At 51.0% G+C, this 21,088-nt stretch overlaps 1 protein-coding gene across 6 annotated transcripts in view; it reads right to left on the bottom strand.

The window, feature by feature from the left end:
• Nucleotides 1–21,088, bottom strand: part of Fam53b (family with sequence similarity 53 member B) — a 147,591-nt gene that overhangs the window by 81,863 nt on the left and 44,640 nt on the right. Inside the window, exon 1 of one of the 6 annotated variants that reach the window (XM_052763414.1) lies at nt 20,505–20,785. The exons of 3 other annotated variants lie outside the window; for them this stretch is intronic. The gene's annotated coding sequence lies outside the window, so the exon portion shown is untranslated. Of the gene's footprint in view, nt 1–17,332; nt 17,598–20,000; nt 20,428–20,504; nt 20,786–21,088 lie in introns of those variants that run through there. 2 more of the 6 variants (XM_052763419.1, XM_052763416.1) reach the window with 2 other exon arrangements.

The following is a 21,088-nucleotide window of genomic DNA, read 5'->3' as shown; positions in this document are numbered from 1 at the left end:
TAGCTAAAGCCGGAGCAGGGGTGAGACAATGCTCATAGGCTAGCCTTGGGCCAGGCAGAGTCTGCGCAGCCCGAGTCTTTGTAGGCGCTCCACTGGAAAGAGCAGAGAGCCGGGGGGCAGAGCTGTCCCAGAGAGTCAAGCATGAATGTGCTGCTGCATTTTGGGTGACTCCAACTGAACAGGAAGATCCTGCACACACCCTTCCTATGTTTCCTCCATCATTATTTCCTCCTGGTATCGGAGTCCTGTCCCAAATCCAACCCTCACTGAGATGACTGTGTTGGGACCTAATGTTCCCACAGGGCAACTACAGGTATAGTAGATACCACAAGATGAGTGTCCAACACGGAGGGATGAGCCAATAATCCCTTGAAGAGAGGCAAAGCGCTGGGATTTCCTGGGGAAAGTGGCATGCGTGTTGGCTCAACAGATACAAGGATTTCAACAGCTAGAGTTGGGCTCAGAGCATTCTAAGAGGAAGTCACAAAGTAACATGTCCAACACTCCATCCAGAAACCTACAGGGAAGCTGGGAGCTGAGGGTTCTCTCTTAGCTTTAGGCAGGCAGGACACATACAGCACCCCTCAGGAGGCCCAGAGGGAGGCGTCTGCTTCACAGGGTGGCCATGGAGCCGCCCACTCTCATTACTCTGTTCTGCCCTAACTTGCAGAGTCTGCCCACCAGACCCCAGCTTGCTTCTTCTGTAGACTTCTAGACAAGTGACCTGAGCTACAAGGCTGTGGTGCACTCAACTGAACAAAGTCAGGTGACCCAAGGGATCCTGGGAGTGTCCCCAAAACTCTCCCCTTCCCACAATAGCTACATAAGGGCTCAAAGCTGCAAAACAGCTATTTCCATCTTCCAGTGCAACAATCCTGCGCTGACCCACACGGCTCACCCAGAACGCCACAGACAATACAACAATTGTGTTCTCCCCTGGGGAAGGAGAGCGGCCACACAGAGTCCCATGTGAGAACATCACGATGGTCTCAGACTCCACAGTTATAAATATGTGCTCAAGCCATGTGCAGGGCACGCGCTCCCCACGTGCTCGTATAGCTATGAAAGCACAAAGGCCAATGTGCCACAGCTGCAGGGAGCTGGAAGCTAAGGGCAGGGCCTTGGGACAGCAGGGGGGGGGGGGTCAGTGGAACTGCTAGGAACCTAGCATCTTCCAGTTCTGAAGGGAAGGAGGGAGGGAGGGAGGGAGGAAGGGAGAGAAAGAGGGAGGGAGGGAGAGAGGGAGGAAGGCAGGGAGGAAGGAAGGAAGGAAGGAAGGAAGGAACGAACGAACGAACGAACGAACGAACGAACGAACGAAGGAAGCAAGCAAAACTGAACAAGATGGCTCGGTGAGTAAAGACACCTACCACACAATCCTGGCGACGTGAGTCCAAGTTCCAGAACCCACATAAGGTGAAAAAGAGAACCAACTCCATAAAGTCATTCTCTAACTTCCACAAGAATACACACACACACACACACACACACACACACACACACACACACACACACACACTACATTTTTTTTTTTTAATGAGAAGAGATTGCAAAGAGGGCAAAGTGACTCCCTGCTGCCTGCCAGTCAGCCCATCCTTTTCAGAGTACACAAGGCCAGCCACGATTTCAAACTTACTCCACACAAAGATGACGGGACCAATCTCAGCAAGCACTAAGTCTCCCGGCCACTGGCTGGGGTTGCATGGTCTCAAGCACACACCACCTTCTTGGCTCTAGACCTCCATTCTCCAGCCATGATAGGGTTCTGACCAGTTGATTCCTGGCACTGTAGTTCCCACTGCTCCATGGGGTCCCTGAGTTCAGGCCACCTAGGACAATAAAGGCCCAACACAGACTGACAGCACGTGTCAGGAATCTTGACAATTCCAGAGAGCAAAACCAATGCTTGTCGGTTCTGTCAGTCACTCAACCACAGTCTTTCCTGGTGAGAACAGGTAAACTAAATCTCTCTGAGAAACCAAGGCTTCAAACGCCAACTCCCTATGGTCATCTGCTTTGGCATCCAGGGTCCAAATAAGGAAAGTGAGGGGACAGGAACAGACAGTGGGTGACGCATGTAAGAGAGAGAACTACCTCACACACACCAAGCAGGTGAGAACCCACAGGCCAACCTGCACCCTTAGGGTAAACATGTACCTTGGCACCTACTAAAACAGCATGGTCCCAAAGTGTAGTCCCCAGGTCAACCGCAGCAACAGCAGCGTCACCTGAGAGCTCATTAGAAATTGGACCAAATGCATGAGGAACACTGGGATGTGACCAGCAGTCACCGTTTAAGTAGATTCAGTCCCAGAACCCAAGCAACTGGGATATCAGTTTGCAAAACAGAAAACCAGGATCCATAAAAGGTAAAAAGTCAAGAGGCCAGTAAGGGACAGGAGGCCTACAGCCCACCCAGCACTTCCGCTGGGCTGGGACCTGAGGCAAAAAGGTTCCCAACCATCCCCATAATGCACTCAAGGACAACTCTGGCAGTGCCAGGGTCTCTGAGCTCTGACTCCAGAGACTTAGCCTAGTAAACCAAGAGACAGGCCAACCCTGAAACTTAGGATGCGCTGGCCAGTGTGGAAGATGGGCACAGATAGGAATACCAAGTTTCTGCTGAAAACGGGGGTAGGCAAGAGGGGCGTATGCCACACACTTGTTAATTCAGACACAAATCAAGGATGACACTGAGAAGCCCAAAGAATTTGCAGAGTACCTCTCACCAGAGGAGGAAATAACAGAGCTGAGTGACAAAGGAGTGGCTGCTATCTACCAGATATGTGGGAGAATGTGAAGAGAAAAACTCCATCCTTTTTTATTTATTTATTTTAACCTTACATACTTTGGTGTTTTGCCTACATGTATGTCTGTGCACTGCATGCATGCAGAGCCCATGGAGGTCAGAAGCGAGCATCAGACCCCCTGGAATTGGAGTTATAGATGGTTGTAAGCCATCACGTGGGTGCTGGGAATCAAACCCAGGTCCTCTAGAAGAGCAGTCAGTGCTCTTATCCACTAAGCCATCTCTCCAGCCAGAAAAGCTCTGGTTTTTTCATTTGTTTAGTTTTTCAAACAAGGCTTCTCTGTGTAGCCCTGACTGTCCTGGAACTTGGATATCCTCCTGTCTCTGCCTTCCGAGCTCTGGGATTAAGGGCTCGCGATCCCTCCCCGGGCATGCTCCGTTCTTAAATATGCACCGTCTCTCGGCAGTCTTTACTTGCACTAGTTTCACTGAACCTCTGCTGAGAAGCACGAGCTACAAGACTTTGCGAGGCAGGTTTCGTTTAGCCTCAGCAGTTCTTTACCACCAGGAGAAATTCTCTACTTTATACATGGCGGTTAGACGGTCTGTCAAGAGAAGCTGAAGATAGAATCTTGACTTTAGTAAGAACCTTGCAGTAGCTGTGAAAATCATGAGGGTACTTTTCAGGCTGGGAAGACTCAATGAGGTAAAGCCCCTTGAGGGACTTTATGAGGGGAATGAACAAAAAGAATGCCTGCATGCCTTTAATTCAGAGGCAGGCGGATCTCTGTGAGTTCGAGGCCAGCCTGGTCTACAGACTGAGTTCTAGGACAGCCAGGGATACACAGAGAAACCTTGTCTCAAAAAAACAGACAGACAGATAATTTAAAAATCCAAAGGTGGAGCGGGAGAGATGATCAGCAGTTAAGAGAGGGTAGTGCTATTGGAGAGGACCTGAGTTCAGTTTCCAGCACCCATGCCAGGCAGCCAGCAACTGCCTGGAACTCCAGCTCCACTGGCCCTGGAGGGCTCTGGCTTCCTCAGACACCTGAACCACATGCACGCATCCTCACACAGACATATATGCGCTCTCTCTCTCTCTCTCTCTCTCTCTCTCTCTCTCTCTCTCTCTCTCTCTCTCTCTCTCACACACACACACACACACACACACACACACACATACACACATACACACACACACTGAAAAAAAATCTTTTCTTTTCTTAAGCAAAGAGCAGGGGCAGACAGAAGTCCAAACATGGGTAAATCCCTGGGCCAAATGAACTGTAAGGACCACATCTGGCCCCCAGAACACCACTGTGCAAACTGTGCTCTGAAGGATGGTAACTATTCAGACCCCTGAAGACATCCAGGCATTTATAAGTTTTCTTACTGGTTGGAAGGGCCATATGGACTAGCTTTGGTCTTAGAAATCCACAGGCCTGTGGACCCATCTGCATCACTCCTAGCTCACTCCATGAGTTAACTGAAGGCCTCACACTGACTAGGAAGCTCAGACTGAGAATCTGTCTGCGCACATCAAAGTTGACCCATGAGTCTCCTAACCCCAGGGCAGGCCTGCCCCTCTAACCACAGACTGGAGAGATGGTGAATCCAGTCCCTTCTAGGCTGTGCCATGCCCTTCTAAGAGTGGGCTTACATTATGTGGACAGAGGGATTCTGAGATCTGTCCATCACTGGGACATCTTCCTCTGGCCTCTCCCCTAAGGTGGGGTTGGGACTGAGAGAAGCTCCATGTCAAAGCTCCATAGTTTAAACTGGGCAGATGGAGAAGCCCGTCTGGGCTGCTGGTTTTGGTTGGGGCATCATGAGCAGCTGTTCCCTCCATCCTGTGCTGCAGAGAATGGAGGGTTCTATTTTGATGACTTCTATGTAAGATACAGAAACAAGAGGGGAGTTCCCTTTATTTCAAAATATCCTAGGAAAAATGGAAACTTCTTGTACGATAACACAGTCAAAGAGAAAGTTGTATGGAGTTGGATTTCTAAAATGTCACCCCAGAGAAAGCAACCTACATCTCTGCCCACAGGCTGTGATAAAAAAACAAAAAATGTTGGCAAAGCCATCCAGAAGAGCCAAAGTGTTCTCTTTTAAATAGCAACTTGGGAACATGACTGGGGACAAAACTGGGTGAGAAAGACAGATTCCAGCCCACAGGGTCCACAATCTCAGGCCTAAGGCTCAAGCTTGTTCCATCTCTGTGACTCAGGCCCAGTTCAACTGCAATACAACATACTGATGTACACACGGACACTCAACCAGTGCCAGCTCTGCAAGGGAAAAGCAGGTCACCTTCACAGAGCTGAACCAAGGTTCTTCTGAAGGTGTACAAAATTCACCCTTCTCAGTGTTGAGACAGTACCGTTTCCACGTTCTCACTGGCCACTGACTAAAGTAGGGTCTGGAGGAGCCATGGGAGTGACCAGCTGGAGACAAACACATTGAAAAGGCACAGAGGGGTGAAGGGGGGCTGGCAGTCAATCTGCCCTTCCAAGGCTATCCCAGGATCTTTTCCTGCTTGGAAACATTTTCCCACATACATCCCCCCAACACCCAACCTCCCTACTACTAGGAACTCCTTTCACTACAGGGCTCCATTTATCAGACTTGTTCAGCCTTCTTTTTTCATTCCAGCCCAAGGTCCAGAATTCTCCCTGCATCCTCTTTATGCATTTTATGACGTTTCCATTCTGCTATAAAGGAAGTGGGAATCATCTACGGAGGGAGTAAAGATTCACATAAGGCTGTATACTTGACACTCCAGCCCCTTTCTGAGCAGCTTTCCTCCACACTCAGTCCACCAGCGGGTACCAGCATGATGGAGAGGGTTCTGGCACTCATGCCTCAGTACCTGGCTCCAGTGAACTGGAAACCATGCTCCTCTCATTCATCTCTACACCTAAGATGACTCTGCCCCTGATCAGCCTCCCCAGAGATTACTATACGAGTATACTCGAGCCAAGCCAGAGCAGAACTACACCTTAGCCTTGCCTCACATTACTCACCAGAATGCACTGTGCTTGCCATTGACACATTTTCAGAAGCCCCATGACATCAGCTAGCACAGGAGCCACCATTCTGAATGAATAAAGGAGTCCTATCTGCTGCCTGTAGCAAACATGGCCACAGCATCAGGTCAGAGACCCTCCCATCCCAGCTCAGTAGCAACAGTGACAGATCCTGGCAGGTCCAGCTGGAGCAGCAGAGAGCATGCTCTGAATACAGGCAAAGGGAGGGCTGCAGATTTCCAAAGGGCCTCAGGGAGCTCTGAGCTAGGAGGGAGGAGCTGGGCTTACAGTCTGAAGAGCAACAGGGTTATGGACTACTTACAGGATCACAGGTCAGAGGGCAGCGCTGCACATCAGGCCTGGGTTCCCTTTGCCTGGGCAGGTATTTCCCTATCCCTCAGAGGAAAGGAGCTCATTTCCAATTCTGGGTCTTTAGGCCAAGGAGCTCTGGCGTCCATCCTTCTACCAGTGCAGTGTTCCCTCTGCACTTCTGGCTCTCTGAAATCCAGATTCTCCACACACTGGGAGACAAGTCTAGAGGCCTCCTGCCTAACAGAATAGTCTTCAGGGAGGACAAGGCTGTATGTGTACGTTTGTAACATGCAGACTCGCCGTGGCCACTCTACACTTAGAATGTGGTCAACGTTCCTGAAGAACTGAATTTCGCATTCCGTTTGGTTTCATGGGTCCTGTGACTACCACCCTGACCAGCACAACCCAGAGTACGGAACATCACAGAAAGAAAGGGTCAGGACTTTCTACATAGGGCCAGGCAGGAAACAGTTTAGGCTTCACAGACCATCTGGTCTATAACTTTCTGTAGTAACTTGAAGGCAGCCATAGAAATGGGTGTGGCTGGGGTTAGAGAGATGGCTCAGTGGTTAAGAGCCCTTGCTGCTTTCCCAGAGGCCCTGAGTTTGATTCCCAACAGCCATGTCGGATGGCTCACAGCTGTCTTTGACTCCAGCTTCAAGGGATCCTCTGGCTTCTGAGGGCACCTGCATGCATATGTACATACCCACACCTACATATAACCAAAAATAATAAAAATATTTTTTTATTAAGAAATGGGTGTGGTTGTCTTCCCACATAACTTTATTTATAAAAGCAAGCAGAGGGCCAAATCTTGTTATCTGGCTACAGTTTGCCAACTCCTGACAGAGTACAAGGTTGCAAGTTCAAGCCTCAGGATTACTGACTACCAGCTGGACAACCCTGTATATCCTGCTAAACCTTAAAACCTTTACTTTCTTCAATGATAGAGCACAGGCTGGCACATGTGTGAGGCCTTGGGTCACACACACACACACACACACACACACACACACGAGAACAATAGCACTCACCTCCTGAGGTGGTTAGAGGGATTAAAAGAGAAGATGTAACACATTCAATACCTCGCTCGCCCTCCCCACCCCCTTTAAGTGCTGGAGCTCTACCATGTTTATTCGAGGCAAGCACCAAAGGGTCCTTCTGGACTAAATGAAAGCAGGAGAGTCCTGAGGGATCTGACTCATACCATCCCATGATCTATAACTCCTCTACTGTGGATTCCCAGACTACAGATGGGAAAAATCCAGCCAGAGAAGTACAATCGTGCTCAAGGTCAAATGTAATCGGGCTCCTAGTTCTGGGTTCTTTGCCAGGCTCTCTTATTCTCAAGTCACCCCAACCGGTGATGGCCCTACCAAAGCACTGCCTGGTCAACTGTATCATTTGTACTACACCGGACTTCAGTGGAAGAAATCACACAGAAACACATTGTCAGGGCTGGAGAGAGGCCCCAGTGTTTAAGAGCATTTGCTGCTCTTGCAGAGGATGGGGATTCAGTTCCCAACACTTACCTGGCAGCTCACAACCACCTGTAAGTCCAATTCGAGGCCCTCTTCTGGCCTCCACAGATACCAGGTACATGTGTGATACATATACATACACACAGGCAAACATTCATACACATAAAGTAAAAACAAGTTTTTAAAAAGAAACAGTCAACAACATCTTAAGGGCTCTAAGACATCAAGTTCCCCAGGGTTCTGGACTCCATGCCTTCACTAGTAACCACAGGAACATCCTGCCATGGTAGCTACCTTCTACCACACAGGATCACACGACCTTTGGTATAGTGGAGAACCAGGTGAATTCAGGCTGTTGACCACAGCACCACCTTCCCACAAGGCCTCCAAAATGGAAAGCCGCTGTCCTGCCCTTGGCCACTGCTCTCTGAAATGCCTTCCAGAGTCACACAAATCTCCACAGGATTAGGCCAGCTCCAACATGAACTGAGTGAAAACTTGTTTCTTACTCTATTTGACTGGGCTTTAGGTCCCATGCAGGCACAAAGGGCCACCAAGTGTCCCCTTTCCTCTCCTCAATCTATCTACCATAGTTATCAGCAACCAAAGAAAAGGTCACTAGGACCACCCCCTTATCCAGAGCCACAAAACACATCCAGCTATGAGCCAACCCTGGCACCAGCAGCACACCGCCGCCCGCCCGCCCCCCCCGCGCCCCCTCCCTCGCAAAACTAAACAAAAGACAATCAGGGAGTAGGCATTCAGCCTCTCAGGGAGAACTGTGCTCAGCTCTCTACTCAGCCCCAGCCCAGCACTAAAACTAGGCCCTCTGTCTCTAGAGGTCCTCAAAGCCCAGCAGTGCTGACATCACCAGGTCCCTTCCCACCTTCAATTCCCCCAGACACTGGACAGGAGTGCCTGTGCTTGGCTCCCAAATACAGGGGAAGGACGGGGCTGGGTCCGGCCTGTCACATTGGTTCAAAGCCCAGCAGGAAGCTACCAGGCCAGGAAGCTCTCTGCAGAGGGAGAGAGCAAACTGCTGGCCATGCATTCATGTAGCAGGGTAAGAACCACGCCACCTGACTGTGAACTTCCTGCAGTCTTTTTACAACACACAAGGCTGTGCCTAAAATTCACACAACCTAAAAGAAAGAAGAAGTGCTTCCCCAGGACAGGCTGTGGCCTACCACATGGAGTCGCCTGGCCATCAGATCCACAGGGGGTCTCACCTCCGATTCTGGCCAGGTCACCCTTGCACTGCAGTGTACAGCTCACCTTTGAGCCAGTGGAGGCTCAGCCAGGCCCAAGCTTGTTGTAGGTTGTTGTTTGGCTCTTTTGGGGGGCCCGCCACCCAGCTCAAGTAAAACACACATGGAGGCTTATTCTTAATTATGAATGCCTGGCCTTAGCTTGGCCTTTCCTTAACTTTAAATTAGCCCCATCTATCTTTTGCCTCTGAGCTTTTCCCATTCTCTTACTTCTGCAAATCTTACTCTTACTCTGTGGCTTGCTGTGTAGCTGGGTGGCTGGGCCCTGGAGTCCTCCTCCTTCTCTGGCTGCTAGATCTCTCCTTCTGTTTATCCTCTCTGCCTGCCAGCCCCACCTATCCCTTCTCCTGCCTTACTATTGGCCGTTCAGCTCTTTATTAGACCATCAAGTATTTTAGGCAGGCACAGTAACATGGCTTCACAGAGTTAAACAAATGCAACATAAACAAAAGTAATACACCTTAAAATAACATTCTACAACACATTCTCTCTTCTCCCTGTCTTTGAATGGGTCAAGGCCTTTGCCAGCCTTCCTGGGAATGAGATGAACAGGAGGGTTCATTGCCTCATCCCACCTCAGTGGTCAGTGATTATGAGCAAACCCTACAGGGCTTGGAGGAGACACCCAAAGGGCCAAGCTGGGCTGCTGAGCTGCTGCCTCCTCACAGGTTCCTTATTTTTCTTCCTTCTCCTCCTCTGGGCCAGAGTCACATGCCACACAGTTAACTGGGCCTGGAATCTGGGCTGGCATCTGCGAGCCATGAGGCTCTGAAGGGCCAGCAGCCAGCAGTCAGGTGACCTGGGCAGGCCATTTCCCAGTGCCTGTGTCAGCAACTCCCCCACCCTTGGAGAGCATGCTTCAACAGAGCCCCAGGGGCACTGAAGCTCCTTTTTATTCACATCAACACCGTGAGATGCTTTTTTCCCCTTGGTGGTGGTGGGGTGGAGGTTGTTTTACAGTGAATCCGACTTCTTTAGTTCATGCCAAGCTGAAACGCACTGTTACAGACAGACATGGGTGAGATGTGAGCCGCTCCTGTGAGTCCCAGGTGGCCCAATGAATGCTCATTGTGACTAAAATAAACTAGACCATGTCACTCTGGTCATACAGGCAGTATAGGGATAGCCTGCTCCAAGGTCAAAAGGGCAGGACCCTCAGTCAGTATCACCAAGAAGATGGCCCCTAGTGGAGCCTACTGGAGAAGACTGAAGGAAAGCCTTCCAGAGTTGCACAGATATCCACATGGACAGGCCCAGCTCCGATGTAAACTGGGTCTTAGTCATCAGGTGGAGTCTAAGTACCTATTGTTTACCACTGGCCCTCACCTGCCCCTTGCCTGCGTGGACCAACCACATCCTTCCCAGGTCACACACTGGCCCCCAGCCTGCCCTGTACTGCCACCCCCCAGACACAGAGGCTTCAAACCTGCATCAGCCTGGCATTCCCAGTTCCCAACCCTTGGGGGCTTAAAGTCCAGACCCCTTCATTTGGTACTCCGAGGCAACCCACCCTGGCCTTGACCAGCTTAATTTTTCCCATCGACACATTTCTCACCCTGGTGCTCAGGGTCCCGAGTGTCTGAGAGATGGCTTCCTGCTGCTGCTGTGCCTTCTGCACAGACTACTCTTCTCCAGCCTGACTAGCTCCTCATCTCCACCTTCATGTGTCCACATCCCTGCTCATCCCTAAGATTCAAGTCAAATGCCACCTCCTCCAAGAAGGCGACCTGACCTCTACCCTTCAGCTAAGGTCTAAGTGACCTTCCTATGACTTCCACAGGACTGTGTAACTCACGAGTACCTGTGTCAACATATCTCCACTGCATTCATCACACTGCCCGGGCGCTGGTGGCGCCCACCTTTAATCCCAGCACTCAGGAGGCAGAGGCAGGAGGATCTCTGTGAGCTCAAGGTCGGCCTGGTCTACAGAGTGAGTTCCACGAGAGCCAGGGCTATTACACAGAGAAAGCCTGTCTCGAAAAACAAAACAAAAACAAAAACAAAGCATCACACTGTGGGGCACTCAGTAGAAACTCCATAAACAACTGCAGTCTGACTACCATGACCCAAGCCTCAGTTCTGTCAAGCTGGGATTTGATTTTTTTCAGCTCTCAGCTCTTCGGGACCTAGCAGTGTATCAGACAGGCACTTGGCAGATCGGACAAACTCAGTTGAGCCCTTTTACCATCGCTATGGCAGACAGATTCTGTGCTTTCCACAAAAACAGTGACAGGCTGAAGAGGGAACACAGTAAAACAGACGACGAAGGCCAGCCTCCTCGGGGAAGGGGCTGCCACAGCATGGAACTTAAGCCCCTACCAGAATACCATAAAAGTTTCCCTTTCTCAAGGGATGTCCTCCAAAACTGCCGAAAGTACAGCAGGAAATCTCGGATGTCTACTTGGATGGGTATGGTAGTACACACCTATAACTCTAGTACTCTTCCTGGAAGCTGAGAAAAGAGGACCACAAAGCCTGCCTCAGCTGCATGGTGCGTTTGAAGCCAGCCCAGGGAGACTGTTTCACAAAACAAACAAACCAAAAACCTGTCTACTCCGACCCCTCAGCAGGAAGCTGAGTTGCGGCTGATGGCAGTGTATCACTCCTGAGACACAGGGATCAGAAGTGCTAGAAACGGGCAGGCCAGGGCCAGCCATACGGCCCAGCCTGAGCACCATGCCCAGCGGTATGGCCCAGCCTGAGTGCCACGCCCAGAACACACATAAGGGTAAAAGAGGAGGACCAATTCCATGAAGTTGTCCTGACTTCCACATGTGCACTAGAGCAGACAACACACACACACACACACACACACACACACACACACACACACACACACACACACAGAGAGACAGAGACAGAGAGACAGAGAGAAAAAAAAAACATGGGGCCAGGCAGTGGTGGCGCACGCCTTTAATCCCAGCACTCGGGAGGCAGAGCCAGGCGGATCTCTGTGAGTTCGAGGCCAGCCTGGTCTACAGAGCGAGATCCAGAAAAGGCGCAAAGCTACACAGAGAAACCCTGTCTCGAAAAACCAAAAAAACAAAAAAAAAAAAAACCAAATAAAAACTATGAACAATTCCTGAGGAACAATATCCTAAGTTGATCTCTGGCCTTCCACACACATGTGCACGTGCACACATGTGGACTCACACACACACACAAGGAACAGGCAGCCTGCATCAACAGAGGCACCGAGGACACAGTCTTTGCCCTTTGTCACTGGATTGAGGGCTCATGAGCTTAGGTGAACTCTTGCTCCCTGAAGAGACTGTGGTCATGCTCAGGTGGTGGTGGGCTTCTAGAGGAAGTGGGGCGAGTGCTCCAGCTGAACCACACAGCCTGCAGGAAGAGGGTGCTGACTAGTCGTCAGAGACCGTGCCCCAACCAAAGAGGAGCACCATCCATGACATCAAGTGCTCTTACATCAAATCTGACAAGTGATAATGGGCCCTCGCCCTCTATACAGAGGGGCACACCACTGCGCGGTCAGGCAGAGAAGAGAGAGCCAAGACTGATGCCACATCATCATCCATCCATACATTTAATTTTCTATGAGCCCAGAGAAATCACTTTTGGTAAACAAAGATTTAGTTTCTTAAAGAGAAAGCTTAACAGACTTCACTACTTTTAACTCGTTTAAAACACACAGTACAAACTAAATTATAATGCGTAATTTCAACTCATCTTCCTGAATAAGCCATAAGACCTAAGGACAGAAAGTATCAGGTCAGGGTAAAGGCCTGTCCAGAAGAGCTCAGCTCAAGGCCTCCCTGCTCTGCCCTGTGTCCTTTACCACATGAGCCCAGAAGTTCTCTGATTGTCCTCCCAAAGACACATTTGCCACTAATGGCCATTGGGCTCTACATGTACCCAACCCACAGGGTGAAGATTATCATATTCCAGATGTGGGAAGTCAAGGAGGCACACAGTCAGCATACAGCAGACCTTAGATCTGAACTTGGCACCTATCCCAGAGATGAATGCTGTCTTTGCCTGAAATGATGTGGGAATGGTTTCACCTACAGTTTGCTCCAAGTTCCTCTGTGATGCTGAACATCCCCAGTTCTGCCTACTCCCATAAAAAGGCCCTGGTACACTGTACACTGCCCTGGACCATGACAGAACCTCTGTCTACCAGTGATCTCCTATTTACATCCCTTCACCTGGAAACGACCCCCTCCTCCCCGACATTTGCCAGGAGTTTCACAAACATACTCAACTTATCCTCCTAAAAACACTGGAGTCAAGCAAGCAAGCAAGCTGTGGAGTCTGAGGCCCAGAGACAATAGCAGACAAATGAGGCCCAGCTAAGGAGTATGGTACCCACCACCTTACAACTGGGAAAGTCACATGACTGCCAGAGAGACTCCCTGGAGGTCCAGTTCCCAGGGCCCAGTCCCTCGAACTATGTGAGAGGGACTACCCTGCATTCTCTACATCGGTTAAAGACACAGAATCATAGACACACCCCCCACCCACTGGCCCTAGGAGGTAGACTTCCTCTCACCCAGAGGATGGCTAGTAGCAAGGGACATTAGCTTTCATCTCTAAACATGCATAAAGACTGTTTCCAGTCAGCCCGTGGAAGCTCCCTCCAATCCCAGGCCCTTGGCCAGTGTGAATGCCAGAACAAGCAAGGCCTCTTCCAGCTGGGCTCTGTCTGGCAGGGGCACTTTGTGCTTCAGCCTGGCAGGGAAGGTGGCCTCCACAGGACAAGGTGAACAGAGCAGACAGCAGCAACTTACCACATGGCCACCCAAGGCTCCTCCAGGCAGAAAACCTGATTCCTTTGCACTGATGGGGATAGTATGGCATGCAAGAAATATAGGACTGAGGTCAAATCCCAACCACCCTCTCAAGAGGGTAAGAGATTCCTCTAAACAACATGGGGTCAGTACGCTGAACAGCAGGTACTAATGAAAGGAAGGTGTCCATCTCCAAGCTGGACACTCAGCAGGGCCCAGTCACTGTCTGTAGGAGGAAAGTGGAAAAACATGTCCTGGAGAATTTCCCTCTCCCTGCCCTGTACTAGGCCCAAACTAACTTACTCACTGACACACAGACTTGGGGCCAAGAGGCCAACACCTTTTTCTTGGAGAACATCTTCTTCAGGCTTCGGACCTAGCCATCCAGACCCACGTCCAAGTCAGGGAATACTAGAGAACTGACTGAGCACACTGACCGGTCCACCTCAGCTGAGCTAAGGGTGCACCAGCCAAGAAGCACACGATGGCGGGCACTGTCACCCAAGAGCAAGTGAGTGTGAGCTGATTGGTCAAGGAGCGCTGAATGGAATGGCGATGATTTGGTTCGCCTGCTGCCCTGTGTGAAAGCAGATGGTCTGAGGCTGGGATGAGATCACAGCGGTAGGATGAAGATTCTGGAGGTACAGGCTTATTCCTCTGGGGATTGGCATTGTGATCACAGGAGTCACTTTACCTTTGAGTGCCGGATCTCTCTTCCAAAAGTCTGGACTGGGAAGTGAGAGGAGCTCGTGCTTGCCAAGGCCACTAGCCAAGTCTACCTACTGTAATCCTAAAGGTGGTAGTGGGAAGACAGCTCTGAGCTGGAAGCTACAACCAGGTCTGACCCTCATTTTCATGGGAAGATCACCCAAATGTGCTCTGGACCTAAACTGCATCTCGCCTCCCCTGAACCTAAGGGGAGCATCAGGTACTACACCTCCAGAGAGTGCCCAGAAAGCCTGCTTGAGAACCATATGACACCACAGCCTGGGCAGCCTCTTGCCCTCCTCAGCTCTGAGGAAGGTACCTCAGAGATCTCAGGAACCCTGAGCAGGGACTGGGTGCCCATAACAGAAACAGGAACTACCTGGGTGACGTCCACAACGGGCACCTTGCCCAGAGGTGGGTACCTTTCAGATCCTTCTTCACAGAGACAAGCAGCAGTGGAAAATTCCAAAGGCTTTGCTCCACACCTGCACAAGAAGGCCCCTAAATCCCGGCTAAAGAGACCAAAGGACGGTGGGGTCTGCCCCGGTCCCTAGTCTGGAACGTCAAACAGAATCAGCCCAGGAACATTTGAACTACCAGTGCTTGAGTCCTAATCCCCTCCCCCAACCCTAGTCATTCTCAGAAGTCGTGACATAATCAGGTCTGAGTCCTGGCAACTGGATGTTTTGAAACCTCTACAGTAAGTAGTTCACAGCCATGCCTGAGAACTACTGCTCTGCCATCGAGGGCCAGCACACAGGGAGCTAGCCCTCCCCCACAGACTCTTTAGAAAGAAAGGTCGGAGACCTAGGCAGGCAGGCCTCGCTGAGACTAGCCAGCACAGAACCATCTGTCTGGGGATGAGGAGTCTCTGCCCAGTCCTGGCAGGGGCAGACCCAGTTCCCCTGTGCTGGAAGATGTGCAATTGTGTTCTCTGATTACTTCAGACATGTAAACAAAACATGATACTGTACAAACCTGGGCTGGCAAGTACCACAACATAATTTACTTTGAGACATCTGAATTACAAATGCAAAAAATAAAAAGCTAGATTAAAAAAAAAACCCACACGCCTTTGGAAAGCCTTTTTAACAATCTCTTGAGTTAAAAAAACGGAATCTGAGTATGTGGTTAGGCTGGAGCTGCCAAATTTACTTCCTGTTTCCCCCAGAAGGTCACTGGGAATAATTACATTTTCTTGTGAATCTGTCTTTTGTAAAAGTTCAAGCAAAACATCTCAGTCTTCCCAGTGAAGGCCCTGCCTTTGGGCCTGCAGAAGATACAACTCAAGAGTTCAGCTGAAGAAAGAAAGAGAAAGAAAGAAAGAAAGGAAGAAAGAAAGAAAGGAAGGAAGGAAGGAAGGAAAAGAAAGAAAGAAAGAAAGAAAGAGAAAGAAAGGAAGGAAGGAAGGAAAGAAAGGCCAAAGGAGAGGGAGAAGCAGGGGGAAAGGCAGTTAAAATTTGTAAGTTTCGCTGCTGTGTTAACAAGACTAAACAAAACTGTAGGCTTTGAGATGGAACAGAACTCAGGGCCTCTACGCTCTCCAGCTTGTATCACTGAGACTGACAGCATGGTGGAGGGAAAAGCGGGCTTTGCGGCCAGCCGGACTCGGCTGGTGCTGCCGGCTTCTCGGCCTTCCAGCTGTGTGGTCTTGGACCAGGTACCTGGCCTCTGAAGAAGAAACGAAGAGCCTCAGTTTCTTCGATGTAAGTGCAGGCTGGCTGTGCACCGAGGAAGCCAGGCTCAGGGAGTACCTAACACAACCTGTGGGTGTTGTAAGAGTAACACACCAGCCTGTGGCTGGCTCTTTTGGGTTACAGCCTTGGGGACAGCATTCTATCAGCACTGGGAGAGAATCTGTTTCTTTGTACAATGGGAGACACGCTGGTCTGCCACCCCATCCCGGGGTCAAATGGGCTGTTTACCAACATGATTTGCTGTCACTCGCCTGAGAGGGATACAGTGGAAAAAGTCCCTCTAGAGACTCACAAATGCCTCAGAGATTCTCCTGTTTCCATGATGTCCCAGCAAGATCTGGCCATGCTGCTCCCATCCCCCATGCAAAAGGCAGCTTCCCCTACAGCCCCCAGCAGGAGAGAAAGACCAGTTAAAAGAGTGGGGGTGCCTGTCACACTTCTCGGTAACCCCTGACGTGATGTGAAAGTCTACAAGGTAGACCCTTTGAAATGCAAAATCTTCCAGAGTCCTTCAAATGTGTTTTTATTTTCTCGGGCTCCTAAGGCTGCTTTCAGACCCACCCATCAGCATTTCCCCTCTCAATCAATTGGCATTTAACAACTATCACAGGGGTGGGGGGTGGGGATCAAGGACATCTCAATTTTTTTTCTCTAGAAAAGCTCAAGTGTCACCATTCGCTTGGGGGTGGGGGGACAACTTTGACCTTGGCTCCAGCCTCCCAGCACCCGCTCCAAACCATCTTGAAGCCAAGTTTCTCCCATTTTATCATCAAGGCATTAATTTCTGCTCAGAACCTCAGAATATTTTCCTAGACAAGAATACAAGGTCCCTCTGACCCAGGTTCCTTAAGATTAAGACAGACACCATCAAAACCACAACCCCAAATGTACAAAGGCCGAACCTTCAGGGGTCTGCATTAAGTCAAAGGAGTTACCTGAAAACTGTTGTTTGGCAAAGAAAATTACTTCACCATATGAAGAACCCAAGGGAATGGAAACTGCTTTTGAATATAGACTTTTCAGTGGCACGGTCATTAATCATGTTAATGTAAACTGCACTAAAACAAAAATTTTCTAAGCAAGTCTCAGGGCACATCAGCATATTTAAGCCTCTGGGTTTGTTTCCAAAGTTCACATCCCAGCAAGCAATGAAGCTACTGTTAATGGGGTCAGCTATTACTAAGCAGTGCCCCAACCCTGGAGGATAATAAAGGTGACTATGGTGGAGAGAGAGAGAGAGAGAGAGAGAGAGAGAAACCTTCATGAAGTTAGGCAGGAAACAAACAGAAATTAATCAGAGAAGGAGAGTGAGCACATGAGTTTTGGAAAAATGTACTCACTGAACAAGAGTGAACACAAACTCCTCTGGGACAGTGTGGAAGAAAGGAGAACGGTCGGCCTTTCTGGCAGCACCCAGGTCCCTGGGCATTCTGTTTCGAAGCGTGGAGGGCAGGGCAGCAGCTGGACGAGGAGAGGCGGAATGGAGCCCAGCAGAGCTAAGCAGCCCTGAGCCCAGCCAGACCCAGCCATGTGCTCTGTGTTGGCAACAAACCGGTTCTTTCAAGAGAGGAGGAGTCTCCAGAAAGGACAGCTGCAGCAAAGCAAAGAGGCAAAAACCTCAAGAAAGCCCTGGGTTGGGGTTATCCCCTTAAGTTCAAACAAAAACAAACTACCTTCGGTTTGCAGAACTACTTAATCTATTAACACCCGCCTCCCCTCGTTGCTGGATCAATTAAACAGAGTCTGTCCACATCTGGTTTCCATCTAAAACCAAAACTTGTACTATCAGCATATTACATAACAAATTATGCCTGCAGGTTTCTTTTATTACACATCAGAGAGGTGTGCATGGGGGTAGTGGTAATGATGGGGGTTATGCTGACCGGAGTATTTATTTCAGTCTTTTTTTTTCCCCTCTCAAGGGCACAAACAAGTTTCCCATACTGTGCATGATTTAACCCTAGAAAGTCTCACGCCTGAAGGAGATATCAACTGAGTTGGTGGACCCAGCCCGCAGTTCTCAGTGCCAGCTGAAGAGTGGGAGAGAAGAAGGGTGTGCATTTCAAGCTCTGCAGGCACCAGATTGCTCCACAGTGTCCCCTGCTGACAGTATTTAAACATAGCTCTCCCCGAAGAGGAGGAGAGCTAGCTGGCCAGGACAGCCTTGGCTGAGCTTTCTTCATGGGTCAGACACTAGCTCAAGGGACTCACTTAAAGCGAATCGGCTTCCCCGAACTGAAGGATGGGGATGCTAGGGGACACTGAAGCAATCAACAGGGGGCAAAGGAAAGATTAGGAGGGAGAGATCGAGAGAGGGGAGGAAAGAGAGAGAGACCAGGAAATACCAGGGCTGCCTGTAAAAATGTCAGTTGTGTGACTCCCCTGTGAAGATCTTGAAGTAGCTATCTATCTAAAGCTCTTTCCATAACATACCTACTATACTGAAAATAAACGGGAGAAACTGATTAGAAGCATTATCAATCAAAACAGTGAACTACCCCACTTACCCTGCCTTGAACAACCTAAAAGTCCACTTCTGTAGCAATCACACAGCCAGTTTTTCCATAATGCTTGCTTCGATGTTAAAATGAACACACAACAAGCTCATCTTTTAAGGGAGAAAATAACAAGTCCTTGAGCAGAGCAACTTTGAACTGGTCTTAAGAGCATCATGTTCCCTGTTTGGACATTTGGAAGAAAACCGTAGGCATTCCCCAAGCCTCTTAGATTTCTTGCCTCCCACTACATCCAGAAACTGGATCAACACATCCCTAGGTCTACAACTGCAGTTACTACACTTAAGACTCAAACCTTCTTCAACTGAAAGAGGCCTATCACCTGGAACAAGTTAGCCATTTTCTGCTGCTCTAGTGCACAGCAAATGGCAGGTGTGTGTGTGTGGGGGGGGGGGGTACCTCCAGACCTTCAACTCACTGTCAAAACTGTAACTGAGATAAATCCCTGCTAAGTGGACAAATTAAAATGAAACCAAAACCTGGCTCAGTCAGGAGCAGTGAGTTTCATAGGTGGGCAGACTCCACTCTTGCCCAGGACTTCAAATCAAATCGCATCTTTTTAAACTAGAGTCCAGGATTCAGCAAGAAGGGATCCCCTTCCAGGCGTGGAGACTGCTGGGAACACATATGCTAGCATGTCATTTGGAGGTCTGCTAATAAGCTGAAGGGGCACAAGACGTTTGCTTGGCTTCCTGAGCCAATAAACAATGCCATTCCAACTCTTGAAGCAGTCAACAGAAAACAGTCCCTTTTCTCCACCGTCCAACAATTCAACAAACATTTGTTCCTGTTGAACAACCTTCAGCCTGGCTCCATCTGCACCAACTCCTGAGAGACAAGCACCACGGCGGCAGCACAAATGCCCTGCTCAGGGGCCAGGACCGGAATGCAACCCACGGCGGGGGCCACTTTCCCAACACCACGGAGTCCGGATTCTACCGTATGGAATACTCAAGAGTGTGGCCTATAGGAGGCAGAATCCCATTCACCAAATGCTGCAAAGAGGTTTTCTTTGTTCGCCATGGTACTAAGTACAGTACGTGTTAATGAACCCGGCGGTCAGGAGCACGCCTGGCATCAGGGAGCGTCCCAAGGCGAGGGTCCAAGGCAAGCCTGCCCACGCAATTCTAGGACCCTGTCCCGCACCCCAAGCATTGTTTCCCTAGTCCGGAGGTGGAAGAAGAGCTGGGGGGGGGGGGAGGTTGCCCGAGAAGACACTTGGGGCAACTCAAACCACAGACCCTCTTCGGATGCTGGGTTTCCAAGTCTCTTTCATCCCGGTTCCACCAAGAGAAACCCCTAGTTGGGAACCTGACTCGCACCGGCTCGCAAATCAAGGACTGGCAAAAAATGTGACTAGACTAGTATCCTGTGACGGACGGCCCTCTTCGCCATGTGCAAAAACCACGCCAGCACAGGCGACCCCCTCTCCGCAAGCCCTGACCACGGCCACGCTGCCGGCTTCCCCTCCCGAGGCAAAGCGCCCTCTCACCCACTTCGCCACCTCTCGGGCCAGTCGAGCAGCCTTGGAGTCGTCCCTGCGCACCCGCATCCCGGGGGTGGCGGGTGTAAACTTCCGCGAACAAAAGAGTTGTCTGCAAACGATGCAGAACTTCGGGGCTCAGCGCCTTCGCTGCTGCCACAAACCGAGGCTCAAGTTGAGCCTTAGAGGAGGCTGCCCAGGACGCAGCCGTCTCCCCGGCCGGCTGCCCTGCCCGCGGAGCGGACTTTCCTGCAGCGCCAGGTTTGCTCTTCCCCCTCTTGCGCGCTGACAAGTCTCACGCCTGCACCCGGGAGAGCGAGACTGAGCGCCGGCAGAAACCACCCGATCCGCCGCCTAACAAGGAGAAAGGGGGGAAGAAAGCCAGCAGCATTGGGGAAGAAAAGGGAGAGCGCAGCGCCCGCGAGCCGGGCTTCCCCCACCGGCGCCGGGGAGCACGCACCGACCCCGCTCCGGACCAGCCCCCAGGCGCGGTCGCCCAGCCGGGTCGCTTACTGTGCGCGCCGGACGGGGCCGTCACTGCTAGCGCTCGCCAAGTCGTCCGGACTGCCCGCCCGCGTCCGCCGTGCGCACGCTCTCCTGCCTGCGCCCAGCGCTTTGTACCGAGCTGCTCCCGGGGAGGAGGAAATCGACTTGTCACTTCCTGAACTGTTTGCAACTCGTCCCTTTAACTGGCCTCGGCCAGGCCGCCAGTGCTGCCGCCGGGCCGCCCGACCGCGGCTGCGTGAACTCAGCGGCGCTGTGCGGGCGGCGTCGCGGCCCGGGCGCCCAGCGTGCCGCTACGAGGTGCAGTGCGCGCAGCCGCCGGTGGGCGGGGAGTGGGGGGGGTCGCGGCGCGCCTCCGGCAGGGCTGCCGGGTGTCCAGCGAACCCGCACCGCACGTCCCCCGCGCCTGGAAGCCCCGGCCGCGGGAAATAGCCCCGCACGAGTCAGGACAGAAAGCCAGGCCGTGTGGGCTTCGGACTGCCAGCTTCCGGGTTAGGCTCCGCAGTATAAAAGGGATCCCATCTAGGGCGAACAGGACCGCAAGGGGTTGGGGGAGGGCCCTGGAGCGGCCACACTTTAGGATAATAAAGCAC

The sequence above is a fragment of the Peromyscus californicus genome, unplaced genomic scaffold, assembly GCF_007827085.1.
Source record: "Peromyscus californicus insignis strain IS unplaced genomic scaffold, ASM782708v3 Scaffold_4__1_contigs__length_199733344, whole genome shotgun sequence".
NCBI lineage: Eukaryota > Metazoa > Chordata > Mammalia > Rodentia > Cricetidae > Peromyscus > Peromyscus californicus.
The sequence above is the reverse complement of the archived record's forward strand: the minus strand, read 5'-3'. Positions and strand labels throughout refer to the sequence as shown.